Source organism: Rattus rattus, chromosome 1 (genome assembly GCF_011064425.1).
Source record: "Rattus rattus isolate New Zealand chromosome 1, Rrattus_CSIRO_v1, whole genome shotgun sequence".
Taxonomy (NCBI): Eukaryota; Metazoa; Chordata; class Mammalia; order Rodentia; family Muridae; genus Rattus; species Rattus rattus.
In genome coordinates this window covers 145,534,608-145,556,354 of record NC_046154.1, presented here as the reverse complement: position 1 = coordinate 145,556,354, position 21,747 = coordinate 145,534,608, and positions in this window count along the sequence as shown.

The following is a 21,747-nucleotide window of genomic DNA, read 5'->3' as shown; positions in this document are numbered from 1 at the left end:
GGAAAACATGTTTAGAATGTTCAACTCTAGTCAACACTGTATATCGAGAAGTAAACCAAAGATTTAAAATGTAGTGTCCACTGGTTGGGCACCAATGAGAGGAGAAGCCCTTGGTCCTGCCAAGGCTAAATCCTCCAATGCAGGGGAATGTCAGGGGGTGAGAAGAGGGATGGTTGGGGAGGGGGAATATTCTCATAGAAGAAGGGAAGGAGGATGGGATAGGGAGCTTATGGCTGGGAAACCGGGAAAGTGAATAACATTTGAAATGTAAATAAAAAATAGCCAATAAAAAATGAAACAAATACTTTCTTTCTTCCTTTCTCTCTCTTTCTCTCTCTCTCTCTCTCTCTCTCTCTCTCTCTTTCTCTCTCTCTCTCTCTCTCTCACACACACACACAAAAAAAAATAAAAAAATAAATAAATAAATGAAACAAATAGTAGCAGGAGAAAAGTTGTTATAATACATATAAAGAGCTTGGTTTTTTTTCCATCTGTGAGTAAGGATAACAACATTTACTCTACTTTTGTTAGTCAAAAAAGAAACTCTCTAAACACACTTAAGTAGAGAATCTGTAAGTAAGCCCAGGTTCTACAGTGTGCTCAATAAAGTCAGTAACTCACACACACACACAAAAAATACTGTTTCAATACTATGAAGGTTATATTAAGACCAATTTATTGAGATTACTATCACCTACCCATTCTGTTTGTACTCAATCTTATAACAGGTTGGTTAAGACCATTTTTAAGGGGGGGGGTTGTTAGGTGGCATATATACCTATGTGTTCATGTACATGTAGAAACAAGAGGTCAATGCTCAATGTCTTTCCTAACTGTTCCCCAACCCTTAGTTCTGAGGTCTCTCACTGAACTTGGAATTCACTGAGTAAGGGTATCTACCTAAGTCACTTGTCTCTATCACTCCCTTTTCAATGCTGGGGTGATAGAAGCATGCTGTCACATTCAGATCATATGTGGGTGCTTTGGGACCTCATTGCACTTTCTTATGCTTGCATAGCAAGCATTTTAATCAATTGATCCATCAATTGAGATACCAAGTACCATATAATCCATATACCATATGTGTGTGTGTGCATATATAACATGCAGTATGTTACTTCATGTGATTTTGCTTCTTTCTAAGGCATGTAATGAGGGTGCAGATTTACAATGGTGAGTAATAATTATCAACTTGACAAGCTACACAATCACCTGGGAGATGGGTTCCTGGAATATATGTGTGGGGATGACCTTGATTTATTTCACTAAGCTGAAAAGACTCTCCTAGGTTAGGCACTATTCCCTAGGCACAGCACACTGAATTATTCAAAAATGGAGAAAGATGAGTATAACTACACATACTTAATTGATTACTTTCTTTTCTTGACTACAGGTACAAGATGACCACATGCTTCAACTTTCTATCACCTTAAATTCCCTGCAATGATGCACTGTAACGTGGAATTGTGAATTAAAATCATTTCTTTCCTAAGTTGCTTTTTTCCAGGTATTTTATCACAGCAATAGGAGAAAAGCTAAGACAAATAGTTTGGCTAAGTGTCCCAAAAACTCATGAGTTAAAGCATGGTCACCAACCAACAGGAAGTGCTAAGGAAGTGCTAAAACTATAGTAGGTAGAGTCTAGTAGGAGAAGTTAGGTTATTGGGAATGCATACTAAGTGGGAATACTGAGACATCATTCTTCCCCTTTCTCTTTTCTTCTCAGCTACTACATGATGAATAGTTTTCTCCGCCACATGCTTCCCATAGTGATGGATCACACTATCATCTGTTCAAAGGACATGGGACCAAACAATCACAAACTGAGCCTTCTAAACCTAAGAAACAAAATAAATTATCCTGGTTCATGAGCTACCTTTCCTAAACCTGCAGCTTCTTCCCTTCAGCTTCAATTTCCTCAACCTACCACCATTATCAGACCCACATGTCTAATTCCAGACCTTTAACCCTCTTTGTTTGCATTGTTTGCTCAGTCTTTTCATCCCCATGCTCATCTACCTGCCACTTCACAAGCCTAGTTTCAGACTGCATCCATCCCACACACTTTTCTTGGTATATTTCTCATTCCCTTTCTCATTCTTTCCTATACCTTCCCATTTTTCCCTGCCTGTATCCATCTACACACTCATATGATTAGCTACAGACCTGTACTTAGGAAGCCATCTTTCCCTGGTCCAATTAAACAGCACATCCACCAGCTTTTCCTTACCTCAACTCAGGTTACACATCCCATGGACTGTATACATCCCAGTCAAGAGGATGCCAGATTATCACATCACAAACAAACAGCCAAACTGCTGAAAGCACTAGTTGAAGCAATAAGAGAGAGAGAAGATCAAAGGGAGACAAATTTAAAGTATACTTTTAGCTTTGTATAGAAACACATAAACCCAGCAATATGAGTGATAAAAGAACTGCTGGAGCTGTCACCATCCCAAAACTCATATTGTGCTTCGCAGCTGTAATAATAAAAATAGCATAGCATTGGCACAAACATAGATATGTTGATAAATGGAATTTAAATTGAAGACACCTGATTTATTTGACCATGTAGCAAGAAATACACACTTGAAAAAAAGACAACATCTTCAAAAATGATGCTCATAAATCCATATTTATCACCCTGCACAAAATTTTAAATGGACCAAGTATAGATCAATGTAGACCAGGTATCATAAATCTGCCACAGGTTGTAAAAATTGTGATTCTTATGTCGAAGTTAACATGGCATGTCAAAAGGCAAATCATCAAAAGACAGGCCATCTGTCTAGTGTCTCATTACTATAGAAATTTTCTATAGATAAACCCAGTCAATATTTTATCTTCCTTCCTTGCACCTATAATAGATCATTTGGTCCCTTTTATGACCTTTAGTTATCAGATAATGGTTTTACAACCAGCCCAGAAAGAAATGTTTGACTGTAAATCCATAACATGCCTGCTTTCTATCTTAGTACAATTAACTTGGGACACATGAGAACTTGCAGAGCCTTAATTGCAGCCCTTTTTATAAAGGGTTCAATAATTACTAGTATAAATTTAGAATTTTTATAGAATTGCTAGTAGGAATTAAAAAATAATCTATTTGTCTATATAACATCCTTACAAAAGAGTACATCTTCATTGGTCTGCAGAAAATCTGTCCAATAGCACCCTATTACCCAAGAATTGTTATATTAATTTAAAATGACAGGAAGGACATATCAGTAGTTAGAATTAATCCTGAGATTAAAACTCTCAGGTCTTGCTCCCAAGAGCTCATCCACTGTAGTCCATGTAAAGGCAGTGGACCATCTCGGGAAAGTCATCTGCTAGTCTTAACCTTTCTAGATTGCTCCTGACAGACACTACTACTTCTTAAAGTGTGTACATATATGAATGAAACTTAAATGGAATAACCAAGTAAAAGAGGAGGAAAAGCTATAACTGGACTTTTCTCACCATCAAATGAAATCTGCCATGCCAGAAGTGAGTTACATACTTTGTTGGTCGCAGGGGCCCCATGGAAACCCACAGACAACTCAGATAACTGCCAAGGCTATTGGTTTCTCTCAACAAACTAATGATAAGGTCCATTTGCCAAAGACAATATCTCCATATCTCATTGAACACGGAGAAGTCAAACTGGTGTCTAAATAGACCCTTTACCCATACCTAGAGTTTATGGTACTGGATGGGACTCTGCATACTCTCAGAAGAGAAAGCCAAACACCAGTCCATCTACAAACTTCTTGATCTACAATGGTGACCTGTTGGCATGACACACTGATGAAATAGTGGCCCAAAGACTGTAGGAGTAACCAACCAATCTATGACTGGATGAAGGCCCACTTCGTGACTTAGAGTCCAAGCCCAAGATTGTTTTGATGGCCTAGAACATGATGCTAGGTATAACGTGGACTTAGGGGGACACTGTACTACTGTTCTGTTAAAGGAACACAGCAATAAAATGACTCCTAATGATATTCTGCTGGAGATATATCAGTCTCTCATTCAACTACCACCAGATAAGCTTCACTGCAGTACAGTGACATGCAGAGAGTGAGAGACTTTGGACAGTCAGTACTAAATATTATGTCTTCATGAAATACCTCACCTTGGGGATCAGAAAACCATGTGAAAGAGGGGTTAGAAAGATTGTAGGAGCCAGAGGCAGGATGATACCAAGAGAACAGTGCCTTTCAGATACAACAGGACTGACACACTTATGAACTCACAGAGACTGTGGCAGCATGCACAGGGCCTGCACAGATTCAAACCCAACCTAACCCAGAGGCTACCTCCAACTGAAAACCACTTGCAAAGGAAAAGTCAGTTTTCTACAAGCTCATCTCACTGGGTATACAAACCAGACTTAAGGGCTGGCCCCATGCACATCAGTAGTTCCGAACACAAATGGAACTTGATGATGTTGTCAGAGGTCTATTGTCTCATAATGGTTTGTGTTGGCATTTTTAATGTGTTAAAAACCTTATCTATAATGGTTTCTGATTTTGTGGATTTTATGGCTTATACATGTATGTGCGTGGTGTATCAGTGCCTATGTATATATGTTCCTTATGTTCTTTTTTATTTTCTTTTTTGTTGCTGTTGTTTTCTCTGTTTTTTATTCTCTCTGTGTGTATTTGTTTTTATTTCTGTTTTTTTTGTTTGTTTTTGCTTCTGGTTTTTAATTGGCTTATTTGTTTTCTAGGAAAACAGAGGGTGAAAACAATTAAATGAGTAAGGGCGTGGGGAGAATACGGGAGCAGGTGAGAGAGAGGAAGTCATGATCAGAATAAACTATGTGAAAAAATTTATTTCAATAATTTTTTTCAATTTTTTAATTCTATTTTAAAACTAAAAAAATGAGCATCTTATCTTTACCTTTATTTTTTGTTTGTTTTATTTTGTTTTTTCAAGACAGGGTTTCTCTGTGTGGCCCTGGCTATCCTGGAACTTGATTTGTAGACCAGGCTAACCTCAAACTCAGAGATCCACCATCTGCCTCTCAAGTGCTGGGATTAAAGACATGCACCCCCATTCCCCTACCACACACACACACAACTATCATTCCCTTTATTAAGGCTGATTGTCTATTATTTTGTCACATTGACAAAAACTGTCTAAAACAGGTTAGGGCAGTTACATGTCATGTAATTATTAAAATGATTGCATTATGTAATATATCCAAATGTTCAGCCTGGCATACAGTGGAGGGATGTGACCAGTGCAAAAAACACTGGGGAGGACAGTTGCTATATTCCAAAAGATAACTTTTGAAGTCATTGTAGCCAATGTTTATCTGGTATTTCAACAACTTTATTCTGTTTACTCTGTACCTCTTCATAGCACAATTTCTAACAACTGAAAGATTAATGGACCCTGTGAGGAAGCGTAAATATATTCATAGAAAAGGAAGAAAAGCAGAGACCATGAGGCAAGGGAAGGGACTGAGTTGATAGGAAATTTCCAGCACTAAAGACTCCACATGGAGTGGGGAACAAAGTCAAGAGAGGGAGCGGGAGAAATGCCATGTTACCTGGAGGTAGGGTCAGTGGGAAACACTCAGTAATAAAACACAGCCAAACAAAATGACCTTTCTACAAAAGCTTTCAAGAAAATTTCCTGTTTCACTCTAATTCTAGACAATTGTTTATTCAAAAGCATTTCAAGACGTTGATTGTGCTCTCCTGTGGGTTTAAGACCCCATTTCCCATCTTTCTGTAGACCTGGAAATGCACCCTAAAAGTCATAAATTACAATGCATCCAAGTTTATAATATCCTCAGTTTTAATAAAAGAAAAAAGAAAAAATGCCTTGGAGGTTTCCACATGTTTGTAGACAGATCAAACGATTTCTCAAAGGAGTGTGACACACGTGACTTCTGATAAAAGCAATAGAGCATGCAAGGCAATAAGTCATTCTGAGAGAGAGAGAGAGAGAGAGAGAGAGAGAGAGACAGAGACAGAGACAGAGACAGAGACAGAGACAGAGACAGAGAGGCTGGAGAAGTGAGCAGCAACAGAGCACAATCTATAAACTACTAACAAATCATGCAAAATAGGCTCTTATGTGAACAGGTAGGAATAGGCTCTTATGTGAACAGGTAGGAATTAGGGCCTTTAAAGATGGACGCTGTCCTTGGTACTGTCAGATTGGCGTAACCTAAAATCATCTGAGGAAGGCCTCAGTCTAGCAATTGTCTTTTTTATTCGAGAATTTCATACATTCACAAAATATGCTTTGATCAACAGCTGTCCCCATTTTCCTCCTCTCCAATTCCATCCATCCATCCAGTCACTTTTCCCCCTCAACTTCATGTTATACTTTTAAAACTCTCTGAGTTTATCTAGTGCTGCCTGTATGTGCATGGGTGTAGGGCCATCTACTGGAGCACCGAAGTCTTTCAGAGACTGTGTCCTGGAAGAAACTGTCCCTCCCTCCTCTGACAGCAATCAGTTGCTGCTAGGGATAGGATTCCAGAACGTGTCCCAAAGGAACGGTGAGAGTTTGTCTGCCTTGATCTTGTTCAGGTCATGTGAACGTAGGCACAACTCTTGTAAGTTTACATATGCACCAACCTTCTCATACCAGCAAATACTCCCTCCCTCTTATCCTACAAGTTGACATGTGGGCATGCTGTGACAAACTGTCTTGATAATTAAGTGATGTGGGAGGGCATGGCTGGTTGTCAATGGTACCATCCCCTCGGCAGGTGGCTTTAGGATAAATAAAGACATTAACAGAGTAAAAGCTGAAGTGAGCCAATAATGGTTCCTGACTGAATAAACCATTGTCTTAGTCACCTTATGCATTTCTCTCACAAAATCAAATCTCCTACAAAAGTCAAATGACACTCATACCTTTCTGATTTTTCAAATCAGTGTCCTCTTCCCTTGAAGCTTCTGAGGAGAATGGCAATTTCATTCATAGTTTAGGGCAAGCAAGCAGTCTGAAGCGAACCTCAGTCAGGTTCTCCAGCTCCTGCATATGATTTTACTTTCCTGTGTGTTGATATATTTTCATTTTAAAATAGGGTTGCTACTGCTGATGCATGCCTACATAACACACACACACACACACACACACACACACACACACACACACACACATTATAGAATGATGTCAACAGGAATGTCCAGTTCAGAGAGCTACATGTGTTCATTGCTGCTACCTGAGATGCACCTTAGCCTCCCGGAGCTCTCATGTTCTGGGGAGAGCTTATATGTTATCATTCTACATTTCTGAACTGCTCACATTTATTATTATTATTATTATTATTATTATTATTATTATTATTTTACACTTCAGATTTTATGCCCATCCTGGTCCATCCTCCAACTGTTCCACATCCCATACCTCCTTCCCCAGCCCCCATCCCATCTCCATGAGGATGTCTCCACCCCACCAGACCTCTAAAGTCCCTGGGGCCTCCAGTCTCTTGAGGGTTAGGTGCATCTTCTTTGACTGAACACAGACCCAGGAGTCCTCTGCTGTATGTGGGTAGGGGACCTCATATCAGCTGATTCATGTTGCCTGGTTGGTGGTCCAGTGTCAGTAGATCTCGGGGGTCCAGGTTAATTGAGATGGCTGATCCTCCTACAGCCCTCCTCCTTAGCTTCCTCTGCTTTCCCCTAATTCAACCACAGGAGTTAGTAGCTTCTGTTCATTGGTTAGGTGCAAATATCTGTATCTGACTCTTTCAGATGCTTGTTGGGTCTTTTGGGTGGCAGTCATGATAAGTCCCTTTTTGTGAGCACTTTATAGCCTCAGCAATACTGTCAGGACTTGGGGCCTCCCCTTGAACTGGATCCCACTTTGGACCTGTTGCTAGACCTCCTTTTCCTCAGATTCCTCTCCAATTTCTATCCCTGTAGTTCATTCAGACAGGAAGAAATACGGGTCACAGCTTTGGCTGTGGGATAGCAACCCCTCACTTGATGCCCTGTCTTTCTGCTTTAAGTAATTCAATAAGTTCCCTCTCCCCACTGTAGGGTCTTTGAGTCATGAGATCTCTCACTTTCCAGGTCTCTGGTACATTCTCCCATCCTCCTTCTTCCTCAGGTTGCCTGTTTCCCTTCTTTCTGCTGTCCCTCGGAGATTCAGTCCTTTCCCCTCACCCAATACCAGATCATGTTCCTCTCTCCCCCCACACCCTCTTTTCCCGCCCTGTTCCTCCCTCCATCCCTCCCTCCCTACCCCCTCTCCCACTGTGGTTGCTTTCTTCTCCCTCCCAAGTGGGACTGAGGCATCCTCACTTGAGCCCTTCAGCTTGACCTTTTTGATCTGTGGACTGTATCTTGGGTACTCTGTACTTCTTTGGCGAATAGCCACTGATTAGTGAATACATACCATGCATGTCATTTTGGGTCTGAGTAATCTTGCTGACTTTTTGACCTCCCACTTGTAGAGTATGTACTGTCTAACAGCACTGGCTGAATTAATGGATGGAAGAAAGGAATTATGGGTGAAGAAACAAGTGCTATACTGTTTTTAACAGAATGATGTATTTCCACAATGAAATGAACAAATTGAATTTTAAGCTCTGTGACCCTGGCATGTCACTCAGAAATCAAATCAATCCATTTCACTGGAGGCAGAGGGAGATCTAGGCCGCTGAGGTGATCAGGAGCCACATACTCAGTGTTCTGGAACCAGGCATGGGAAGCACTGTGCTGCAATTTTAATTAACAACGACCCTTTCTAGAAGCCTGGCTTCATTCTTTAGGGACAGAGTACAAAGCCTAGTGATCCTGAAATGCCCTTGTTCAGTGCAGTGAACACTGGAATTTACTCCTTTGATTTGCCAGTAAGAAATACTTTCAGCCTATAATCAGCTCCATCACTTCTCATGCCATACAGGAATGCACAGATTCACGCAAGCACGATGCGTAGGGAATCTTTTCAAACCTTAAAACAAATCATAGAACTGCCTGTTATCTTAAAAAATTCTAAGATGCAATGTGATATTCTGAAACTAATCAATACTCCAGGCAACCAGCCATAATTCTTACTACATACTGCCCTCCAGTGGATTTCTATCACATGTAAGCTTGAGAAATTACCTGTATGTAAGCTTTCTTATAGACAAGAAGTCTTATGTTTAACGTAAACTTTAAAAGTACAAAAGCAAATAGTAAACAGCAGTCATCAATGCCTTTCTCCTGATCAGCCTTGCACTTAAACCTCCTAATGTCGAGGTGAAGAATGAAGAAGGAAGACCAAAGTGTGGATGCTTCAGTCCTACTTAGTAGGGGGAACAAAATAATCACAGGAGGTAGAGGAAGGCAGGGACCTGGAAGGAAGACAGGAGAGGGAGGGAAAGGGGGGCAGAATCAGGTGTGGGAGGAGATGGGAGAGATGTACAGAGGGTCAGGAAATTAAACTGAGTTTTGTAGCAGTGGGGCCTGAGGAATGGGGGTTAGCCACTAGAAAGAAAGTCCCAGATACCGAGAAAACAAGAGGACCCAAGGGGATGGATGACATTAGCTGAAATACCCAACAAAGGGGAGAGAGCACCTGTAGAGACCATATCCAGAGGTCAGACACAGCCAACCATTGAGGGGGGCCAACCAACCATCTCAAAAATACTAACCCAGAATTGCTACTGTCTAAAGGAAATGCAGAGACAAAGAGTGGAGGAGAGACTAAAGGAAAGGCCATCCAGAGACTGTCCCACCTAAGGATCCATCCCATTTGCAGAACCAAAACCCAGACACTATTACTGATGCCAAGAAGTACTTGCTGACAGGAATCTGGTATGGCTGTCTCCTGAGAGGCTCTGCCAGAGCTTGACCAATACAGATTCGGATGCTCGCAGCCGATCATCAGATTAAGCATGGGGACACCAATGGAGGAGTGAGGGGAAGGACTGAAGGAACTGAAGGGGATTGCAACCCCATAGGACCACCCAGAGCTCCCACAGACTAAATCACCAACCAAAGAGTACATATGGAGGAACCCATGGCTCCAGCTGTATATGTAGCAGGCCTTATCTGACATGGATGGCAGGAGAGGTCTTTGGTCCTGTGGATGCTTAATGCCTCAGGGTAGGGAAATGCTGGAGGGCGGGGGAGCAGGAGTGGGTGAGTGGTGAGGAGCTCCTTCATAGAAGCAGAAGGAAAGGGGAGGGGATAGGAAGTTTGCGGAGGAGAAAACAGGAAGTGGGATAAGATTTGAAATGTAAATAAATAACATAACTGATAAAAAATAGTACAAACCCCCCCCCAGAAACAAAAAAGAACCTTACCCATTACCTACTGGGATCTGCTCTCCGCAAGAAGGTTGTCATGTACTGGGGTATCACATCTTAGCTCCACTTCAACCTTGAAGGTAGAGCCTCCTAACACTTCTAACAAAATTCACTTTTGTGTGAGAGAGGAATGACTTTGACTTGCCCGGACTTCCTTATCATCCCAAATAGCTTTTGAAAATACTGTCTTGACATTCCTTTGTAAAACAAATGACAGCTATTTATTCTCGTTTGACAACAAAAGTCACAGATCAGAGGCACAGTTCATAGCAAAATCTTATTTCTTCTGACACTTGGATGTATGAGAGTGTGTTATCCTTCAAACACAGCAATGGAGAAAGCAGCATTTTAAGGAGTACTCCAAGCGGGGAGGAGCTTCTGGGGGGGGGTATTCTTTTCCATTTTTCCTTGATAGACTTCATAAAACCAACTTTCTGTTAGGAATTAGTAATTCAATACACAAGCATTCTTGGACAGGATTTTTCCAATGAACACTAAGTGGTAAGGATTTCATAGGTATCCAGTTAGATGGAAAAGAACATGACCAGAAGAACATTTCTGGAAAAAATATTTTATACTTTAAAAAAACCATAACTGAATTGAAACTCAATAAAAATTTTCCTAGATCTAGGCATAAAAATATTAAACTCTTTAGTAGAATTGGCCTCTTTCCAGGTGACAACGGCATTTTTAAATGTAGACTTTTAAACTAGTGCTCTAGGGGTGATTTGCTACTAAATTATTAGAATTAATTGAAATAATGTAGAACTTGAAGTTATGCTCTGTGAATTTTTTTATACACTCTCCATTCTGTTTGTATATCAAGGTAACCCCTCAATACCCACAGGCATGGCTACAGAAAATGTGTAACTTGGGATGATGATCTCAGTTACCTCTCAAGTAGCTGCAGGCAAATTTGGAGATGACACTTTTACAGATTAACAAATTTAGGTCATTAAGAGGAGTTCTTGAGGTGATTGAGTGGCATTTGACTTTATTATAACTTATAAACATTCAGTATTCACTTACTAATCCTCCTGCTCTAAACATACTTATTAATAAGACTAGAGAGATGATTCTGTGGTTGAATGCTTACTGCTCTTGAATAGGACCAGAGTGCAGTTGCCAGCACTCCCTTCCAGATCACAAATGCCAATAACTCCAGAGTAATATGATCCAGTGCCTTCTTCTGGTTTCATTGTGAATTACACAACACACACACACATACACACACATTTCCACAGACACACTAGCATTCACGTAGTTTGAAATTTTTAAATCAACCTTTAAAAATATTAAAAATATTAATTGAATATATATATATATGCAGGACTATATAACAGGAATACAATTAAGTTCTGTTAATCAGCAACTCAATATACACAGACAACTGTGATTCATATACCAGCAGTATGTGGAGACTGTAAAGTCATAACTGTGGGAAAGCTTCATGGAAGCAGTATTATTTGTGTTTTAAAGGATAAGCAAGTCTATGGCATACACAGGCTATAGAGAGGACTGCAAGACAGATGCAGTGAGCACCAAAAAGCTGCCTTTGAGAAAAAATGTAAATGGTCCTCTCCGGTCTGAGCATCGGTCTTCTCGGGCCATTTGGCTCATTGGTAGATTTGGCAGACAGAGTCTAACTCTGAGGTCCCACTATCAACATGAGTGTTGTCCTTCTTTTATTAAGTTTGATTAACTTTCAGTGACAAATAAATGTTGGAGATTTTTATAATGGACGATACAGTATTTTGATACTTGTGCATATTGTGCAAACCAAACTTACTAAAACAAGTATTACCTTGCATGTACTTGTCATATGTTTGTCATGAAAACACCTAAAATCTATCTTTTTGGATGACTACAGTCATGATGTTACAATAGCTCCAGGCCTGGTTATATGAAATGGTTTAGTTTGTGACTGCTTCCTCAACTCCCCATTGCCCCATCCAGTCCTTGATTGTCACTGCCCTACTCTCTGCTTCTATTCAAAAATGTTAGATGTCACATACAAAGTAAACCGTGTAATATTCACTTTTCTGTCTGTGCTGTTCGATTTAACACAGTGTCCTCCAGGTTTATTTGATATTTTCTTGTTTTCAAAGACTGTGTATATGTGTCGCGCACACCTCGGCTGGCAAGGAAGACGCAACACGGTCGGATTCTTCTCAACAGCCTTTATTGCAGGACCACCTCTTTGCTGATACAGGGACCTCGAGCGGCAAAAGCGCTCGCCTTATATACACAACAGGCTGGGGCTATGCTAATTGTCTTTCAGGGATTGGTGGAGCACGAATCACCCCACTATCACCCCTGCTACTTGTCCTCCAGGGATTGGTGGAGCATGAACCACCCCATTAGCATGGTACCGCCTCGGCCAGATTGACGCTAGGTGCAAACCCGCGCATGCGCAGTACTGCTGTTCATCACGGGAGGGCGCCAGATCACCTCATTATCCTACGGCCGCCCTGGCAAGGGGACAAGCCTGCGTATGCGTGATAAGTTGTTTACATCCAGACGGGGCTGGATGTCGGCGCCATCTTTGTTTTACTGCGCCGCTCCCTACATCTGCCCCTTTTTTGTTTAATAAAATGACTGGTCTAGATCTGGGTGTCATGTCAATCTTGTCATTGCTCCTGTCTTAGGTCGTTCCTGACGATCACTCGGACTTACCCGTCGTTGGGTTACCCTATCGCCACCGGGCCCCGTGTCTTAGGTTGGTCTGAGCTCGAGGAAAGTTGCCTGTCTCTGGATACAATGACTCCACATGACAGTGACAAAAATGATCTACCCGTCATTGGGTTACCCTATCGCATATCTTTGTTTTATCATGCCGCTCCCTACATATATGTACTGTACTGAGTGGTTTTGTGTGTCAACTTGACACAAGCTAGAGTTATCACAAAGAAAGGAACTTCCTTTGAGGAAATGCCTCCATGAGGTCCAGCTGTAATGCATTTTCTCAATTAATGATCAAGGTGGGAGAGCCAGCCCAATTTGGGTAGTACCATCCCTGGACTGGTGGTCCTTGGTTCTATAAGAAAGCAAGCTGAACAAGCCAGGGGGAACAATCCATTAAGCAACAGCCCTCCATGGTCTCTGTATCAGCTCCTGCCTCCAAGTTCCTGCCCTGGGTGAGTTCCTGTCCTGACTTCCTTTGGTGATGAATATCAATGTGGAGGTGTAAGCTCCCCAACTTGCTTCTTGGTCATGATGTTTGTGCAGGAATAGAAACCCTGACTAAGACATGTACCTTACAGGCTTTGACCTATTCAGCTATTAGTGGACATTGAGTTTGACTCTATGTCTTATCTATGAATGAATAGTGTGCTACAATGTACCTGGGAGTGCAGAAATCTCTAACATAGTGATCTGATTACCTTTGGGTATATATATGTGCAAGAGAGGGCTTGCTAGATCACATGGGTTTGGGGGAAATTTTCACATTACCTTCAACAATGCCCATAGGAATTTATTTATTTACTCATTCATTTATTTATTTTTAGATATTGATGCCTTTTTATTCAATATATTTTTTTTTACATTTCAAATGTTATTCCCTTTTCTGGTTTCCATCCGTAAGCCACCTATCCCATCCTCCTCCCCTTCTTCTATAAGGGTGCTCCCCCTCTCCAACCACTTCCCTTCCTGTCTCCCTGCCCTGACATTCTCCTACACTGGGGGGGTCTAGCGTTGGCAGGACCAAGGGCTTCTCCTCCCATTGGGGCCCAACAACACCATCCTCTGCTACATAAGCAGCTGGAGCCACATGTCTGTCCATGTATACCTTTTGGGTAGTGGTTTAGCACTGGGAGCTCTGGTTGGTGGATATTGTTGTTCTTATGGGGTTGCAAACCCCTTCAGCTCCTTCAATCCTTTCTCTAACTCCTCCAACGGGGACCCAGTTCTCAGTTCAATAGTTTGCTGCTAGAATTTGCCTCTGTAATTGTCATGGTCTGGCTGAGCCTGTCAGGAGATGGCTATATCAGACTCCTGTCAGCAAGCACTTCTTGGCTTCATTAATATTGTCTAGTTTTGGTGACTGTATATTTATGGGCTGGTTCCCCAGGTGGGGCAGACTCTGAGGCCATTCCTTCAATCTCTGCTCCAAACTTTGTCTCCATATCCCCTCATATGAATATGTTTGTTCCCCTTGTAAGTTATAGTCCCAACAAAGTATATAAAGTCCCCTTTTTTCTCTGTAACCTTGTTGTCTCTTATCTGTTTGTATTTTTTGATATATAATATCTCTTTAGAACAAAGGCTGTCCTAGAACACAGGATAAGCCTCCTTCCAGAGGGCTGGAATTACATGCATGATGCAGCAGGTGGGTCCTGTCAGTTTATTAGTGGTCATCCTTTCAGGAGTAAGGTGATAATCCATTGTGGTTTCAATTTACATTTTCCTCAGAGTTCATGGTTAGCTATTGTAAACATTATCTTATCTCTTTGCTGGCCAATTGAATATCTTCCTTTGAGAAGTGTCTATGAGAATTCTTTGGTGATTTTAGTTAGATTATACACTTTACTACTATTGAGTTGATTGAGTTTCTTCCAAATATTTTTCCCATTTAGTAGATTGTCTCTGTACTCTGTTGATGGCATGAAGAAACTTTTTAGTTTGATACGATTCTGTTTTCTATATGTGCTGCTCATGCTTTGGGGACAGAGTCAAGACCATTGTTCAAATCCATGTTCTGTGCCATTTTCTCATACTTCATCTTTCTCTCTCTGTGTCTCCGTCTCTCCATGTCTCTGTCTCTCTGTCTCTCTGTCTCTGTCTCTCTCTTTTCCTCCATCTCCCTCCTTCTCTTCCTCAATCTCTCTCTCTTTCTCTTTCTCTGTCTCCCCCATCTGTCTTTCTCTCTCTCCTTTCTTCTATATGGATATCTAGTTTTCTCAGTACCATTTACTGAAGAGACTTCTCTTTGCCTATTGGGTGTCCTTAATACTTTTGTCAATAACTAACATTTAAATGTATGTGTTAGCATCTGGGAATCACTGCACAAACCATTCAGACATTGATCTCAGTCAAATAGGGATAGTTTATGAAATGCCACACTTCAAAACTGATCAATCAGGTCCATAGGTCAGACTTGGGAGCTGACTGTGATGTTGAGTCAAGATCCTATAAGATTGCCTACAAATATCTGTGCCAAGTTATTCCACCAATCAGGATTTATGGATAGAGAACATCTTTAGGAACATGTCTTTGTTATAGATTATCCTGCTCCTATAGGTTGGGATATTCAACTGTGATAGAGCACTTTTCTTGTCTAACATTCATGTCTTGCTAACCAGGATGTCAGCTACCCATGTGCATATCTTTCTTCCAAGAAGGATGACAGTTCCTAGAGAGGAAGCAGGCTGTTGTAATCCTCTTGTTCCTATACTGTCTTAATGTGCTTTTGTAGTGTGTGGAAAGTATACTAATTACATTGTTTTGCTGTTGATAGAAACCATTATCAAGGCAATTTATGGAACAGTTTATTGAGACTTCCAGTTTCAGAGGTGAGTCTGTAGCCATTGTACAAGGAACTATGGCAACAGGTATGCAGGCATGGCACTACGGCAGTAGCTGAAAACTTACATTCTTAATAGCAAGTAAGAAGTAGAGAGAACTAAGTAAAAATTGTGAGGACTGTTGAAACCTCAGAGTCCCCCACCCCCCAGTGACATATGCTCAACAAGGCCACACCTCCTGATCCTTTCCAAACAGTTCCACTAGCCATGGGCCAAGTATTAAAATATGCAACCCTATGGTTTTCATATCATTCAGACTACCACAGGGAGGAAAGTATATTTCAGCTTATAGTCGAAATCCATTATGAAGGGAAGTTAGAGCAGGACCTCAAGGTAGGAATCTAGGGGCAGGATCTGATGCAGAATTCATGAAGGAACACTGCTGACTGACTTGCTCACCATAACTTGTTCAGCTTTCTTCTTTCTTTTCTTTCTTTTTGTTACACAACTCAAGACCATGTTTCCAGAGATGGCCATGTCCACTGTGGCCTGAGCTTGCTGCCCACATCAATCATCAATCAAGAAAATGCCCCACAGTCTTGCCTACAGACCAATCTTATCAGGGCATTTTCTCAGTTGAGGTTTCCATTTCCCAGATGACTATGGCTTGTGTCGAGTTAAAAAAAAGCAAAACAAAACAAAATAATACAAAACATAGCAAAAACTCTTTATGACATTTCTAATGTTAAGATTTTAAGAGCCTCTTCAATAGACTTTACTCATACTCGCCATCATTTTTTTAAAAATATTATGCTGTCAAAGGCTTAAGTTTTGAAGTGACTTTCTTTCTTCATTCTCATCCTTCTAATAATGGCCCCCTGATTTGAGTGGGTCCATGACTGTGAGGAGGAAATGCTTCTTTTTCACTGGCCATAAGATGAGTGTCTACATTCTGTAGAGGGAAATGACATGTCATTTTTGTCCTTAAGATGGAATTTATCTCTTCCCTTTCTTCCATCGCTGGCAGACTACAGTATACCAACAATCTCTTCAAAGAATTCTCTTCAGGGAGTTTTCAAGCCAGCTGCTGAGTTTTATTTGGGTGATTGTAATTATATTTATTTATGGACTTAAATAGGAGGTCTCCATCAAACCCTTTGCCTCAGAGTTCAGGGAACCCCTCAGAAGAGGAGGCAGAAAAAGTGAAGGAGCAACAGGGGTTGAAGGTCATCAGGAGAGCAAGGCCTTCTAAATCAACTAAGTAAGGCTCATATGAACTCATAGAGACCGGAGCAGCAATCACAGGGCCTGTGCAGTCTTCACCAGGTCCTCTGGGCTTATACTATGACTTCCAGATTAGTGTTTTTATGGGATTCCTGAGTGTGTAAACAAGTGGTTCTCTGATTCTTGTGAATTTTCTTGAGTTTTTTTTTCTTCTGTTGGGTTGTTAGCTTTTCTTTTACCTTAACTATATTTTATTATTATCACTTAGAAGTCTGTTGTTTTCCAGTGAGAGACAGAAATGGAGTGTTTCTGGATTGAAGGGAACGTGGAGAGAAACTGTGAGGAATGGAGAGAGGAGAAACCATAATCAGAATATATTATGTGAGAAAGCAATCTATTTTTAATAAAAACAGATAGTGAGAAGGACATATTTTTGACTACTTATTAGAGAGTTTTTATTGACCTCAAATGCTTGACTACATACTGTACAACATTATACTACCTGTCAAAAATATTGTTTACCTTATACAAGTTTCTAATTTATTTTATTTGCTAATTTTATTTTTCTTAGATATTCTATGTATTTATATATCAAATGTTATCCCCTTTACCTCCTTTCACATGCCCCCCTCCTCTGCTTCTATAAGGTAGTCCAACTCCCACCCACTCACTCCCACCTCAACACAATGGCAATCCCTTAAATTGGGGAAATGAGTCTTCACAGGACCAAGGGTTTTTCTCCTATTGATGCTGGATAATCCTCTGCGGGACACCCTCTCCTGAATTTGTGGCTAGAGTCATGGGTCCTTCCATGTGTACTCATTGGTTCTAGTTTAGCCCTTGGAAGCTCTGGTGGGTTCTGGTTGGTTGATAATGTTGTTCTTCCTATGGTGTTGCAAACCCCTTCACTGCTTCAGTCTTTCATCTAACTCTTCCATGAGGTCTCCATGTTCAAGCCAATGATTAACTGTATCATTAGGGGTGTGGCAGAGCCTCTCAGGGGACAACCATATCAGGCTCCTGTCAGCAAGCACCGCTTGGCATCAGCAATAGTGACTGGGAATGGTGGCTGCATAAAGGGATGGATCCACCAATGGGACAGTCTCTGGATGACTTTTTCTTCAGTCGCTGTTCTACTCTTTATCCCTGTATTTTCTCCCATGAGTAATTTGTTCTCCCTTCCAAGAAGGAGTGAAGCATCCACACTTTGGTCTTCCTTCCTCTTCAGTTTCATATAATCTGTGAATTTTTTATTAGGCTAATACCCACTTATCAGTGAGTGCATACCATGTCTGTTCTTTTGTGACTAGGTTACCTCACTCAGGATGATATTTTCTATTTCCATCAATTTGCCTAAGAATTTCAGGAAGTCATTGTTTTTGATAGCTGAGTAATACTCCATTGTGTAAATGTACCACATTTTCTGTATTCATTCCTCTGTTGAAGGGCATCTGGGTTCTTTCCAGCTTCTGCCTATTACAAATAAGGCTGCTGTGAACATAGTGAAGCATGTGCCCTTGTTATATGTTGGAGCATCTTTAGGGTATATGTCCAGGAGAGTAATAGCTGGGTACCCAGGCAGTACTATGTCCAATTTTCTGAGGAACCTCCAGACTGGTTGCTCCAGAGTGGTTGTACAGTTTGTAATCCCGCCAACAATGGAGGAGTGTTCCTCTTTCTCCACATCCTCACCAGCATCTACTATGACCTGAGGTTATGACCTTAACCATTCTGACTGGTGTGAGATGGTATCTCAGGGTTGTTTTGATTTGCATTTCCCTAATGACTAAGGATTTTGAACATTTATTTAGGTACTTCTCACCCATTTGATATTCCTTAGCTGAGAAGTTTAGTTCTGTACCCCCTTTTTTAATAGGATTATTTGATTCTCTGGAGTCTAACTTCTTGAGTTCTTTGTATAAGAATATTCACCTTCTATCAGATGTAGGATTGGTAAAGACCTTTTCCCAATCTGTCTGTTCACGTTTTGTCCTATAGACACTGCCCTTTGCCTTACAGAAGCTTTGCAATTTCATGAGGTCCCATTTGTCGATTCTTGATCTTAGAGTAGAAGCCATTGGTGTTCTGTTTAGGAAATTTTCCTGTGCCTATGTGTTCGAGGCTCTTCCCCACTTTCTCTTCTATTAGTTTGGAGTGTATCTGGTTTTATGTGGATATCTTTGATCCACTTAGACTTGAGCTTTGTACAAGGAGAAAAGAATGGGTCAATTAGCATTCTTCTACAAGACAGCCTCCAGTTGAACCAGCACCATTTGCTGAAAATGCTGTTTTTCCCCCATTGGATGGTTTTAGTTTCTTTGTTAAAGATCAAGTGAACATAGGTATGTGGGTTCATTTCTGGGTCTTCAAATCTATTCCATTGATCTACCTGCCTGTCTCTGTACCAATACCATGCAGTTTTTATCATGATTGCTCTGTAATACTGCTTGAGGTCAGGGACGGTGATTTCCTCAGAAGTTTGTTGATTGTTGAAAATAGTTTTCGATACCTTGTTATTCCAAATAAATTTGCACATTGCTCTTTCTAATTCTATAAAGAATTGAGTTGCAATTTTGATGGGGGATTGCATTGAACCTGTAGATTGCTTTTGGCAAAATGTCCATTTTTACAATATTAATTCTACCACTCCTTTGGTAGGAAAGAATATGCAACCTTTCCACCTTCTGAGATTTTCTTTGATTTCTTTTTTCAGAGACATGAAGTTCTTGTCATACAGATCTTTCACTTGCTTGGTTAGAGTCACACCAAGGCATTTTATATTATTTGTGGTTATTTTGAAGGGTGTCATTTCCCTAATTTCTTTCTCAGCTTGTTTGTTCTTTGAACAGAGGAAGGCTACTGATTTGTTTGAGTTAATTTTATACCAAGACACTTCGCTGAAGTTTTTTTTATCAGTCTTAGGACTTATCTGGTGAAAATTTTGGGGGTCACTTAAGTATACTGACATATCATCTGCCAATAGTGATATTTTGACCTCTTCCTTTTCAATTTACATCCCTTTGACCCTCTTTTGTTGTCTGATTGCTCTGGCTAGAGTACTATATTGAATATGTAGGGAGAGAATGGACAATCTTGTGTAGTCCCTGATTTTAGTGGGATTGCTTCAAGTTTCTCTCCATTTAGTTTGATGTTGGCTACTGGTTTGCTGTATATGGCTTTTACTATGTTTAGATGTGGGCCATGAATTCCTGATCTTTCCAAGGCTTTTATTGTTAAGTGATGTTGAATATTGTCAAATGATTTCTCTGCATCTAATGAAATGATTTTTTTTCCCTTGAGTTTGTTTATATAGAGGATTATATTTATGGATTTTCATATATTAAACCATCCCTGCATCCCTAGGATGAAGCCTACTTGATCATGGTGAATGATCATTTTGATGTGGTCTTAGATTCAGTCTACAAGAATTTTATTGAGTATTTTTGCATCTATATTTATGAGAGAAATTGGTCTGAAGTGTTCTTTGTAGGGTCTTTGTGTGGTTTAAGTATAAGTGTAATTGTAGCTTCAAAGAACAAATTGGGTAATGCTCCTTCTGTTTCTATTTTGTGGAAAAGTTTGAAGAGTATTGGTATTAGGTCTTCTTTGAAGATTTGATAGAATTCTGCACTAAACACATCTGGTTCTGGGCTTTTTTTGTTTGGGAGACTTTTAATAACTACTTCTAATTCTTTAGGAGTTATGGGATTGTTTAAATGGTTTATCTGATCCTGATTTAACTTTTGTACCTGGTATCTGTCTAGAAAATTGTTCATTTCATTCAGATTTTCCAGTTTTGTTTAATATAGGCTATTGCAGTAGGATCTGATTATTTTTTAATTTCCTCAGTTTATGTTGCTATGTTTCCCTTTTCATTTTTGATTTTATTAATTTTGATACTGTCTCTCTGCCCTCTGGTTAGTCTGGCTAAGGGTTTATCTATCTTGTTGACATTCTCAAAGAACCAGCTCCTGGTTTTGTTGATTCTTTGTATAGTCCTCTTTGTTTCTGCTTGGTTGATTTCAGCTCTGTGTTTCATTATTTCCTTCTGTCTACTCCTCTTGGGTAAATTTGCTTCTTTCTGTTCTAGAGCCGTCAAAGTGTTAGTTTATGCTCTCTCCAATTTTTTTTTTTTTTGTAGGCACTCAGAGCTATGAGTTTTCCTCTTGGCACCATTTTCATTGTATCCCGTAAGTTTGGGTATGTGCCTTCATTTTCATTAAAATCTAAGAACTCTTTAATTTCTTTGTTTCTTCTTTACCTAAGTTATCATTGAGTAGAGTATTGTTCAGTTTTCATGTGTGTGGGGCTTTCTGTTGTTTTTGTTGTTATTGAAGACCAGCCTTAGTTCGTGGTGATCTGATAGATGCATGTCCTTGTATTTATTGAGGCCTTTTTTGTGAGCAATTATATGGTTGATTTTTGAGAATGTACCATGAGGTGCCGAGAAGGTACATTCTTTTGTTATAGGATGAAATGTATTGTATACGTCTATTAAATCCATTTGGTTCATAACTTCTGCTAGTTTCTCTGTGTCTCTGTTTAGTTTTTGTTTCCATGATCTGTCCATTGCTGAGAGTAGTGTGTTGAAGTTTCCTACTATTATTGTGTGTAGTCTAATGTGTGTTTTGAGCTTTAGTAAAGTTTTTTTATGAATTTGTGTCCCCTTGCATTTGGAACATACATGTTCAGAATTGAGAGTTCATCTTGGTAGATTTTTCCTTTGATGAGTATGAAGTGTCCTTCCTCATCTTTTTTGATAACTTTTGGTTGAAAGTCAGCTTTGTTTGATATGAAAATGGA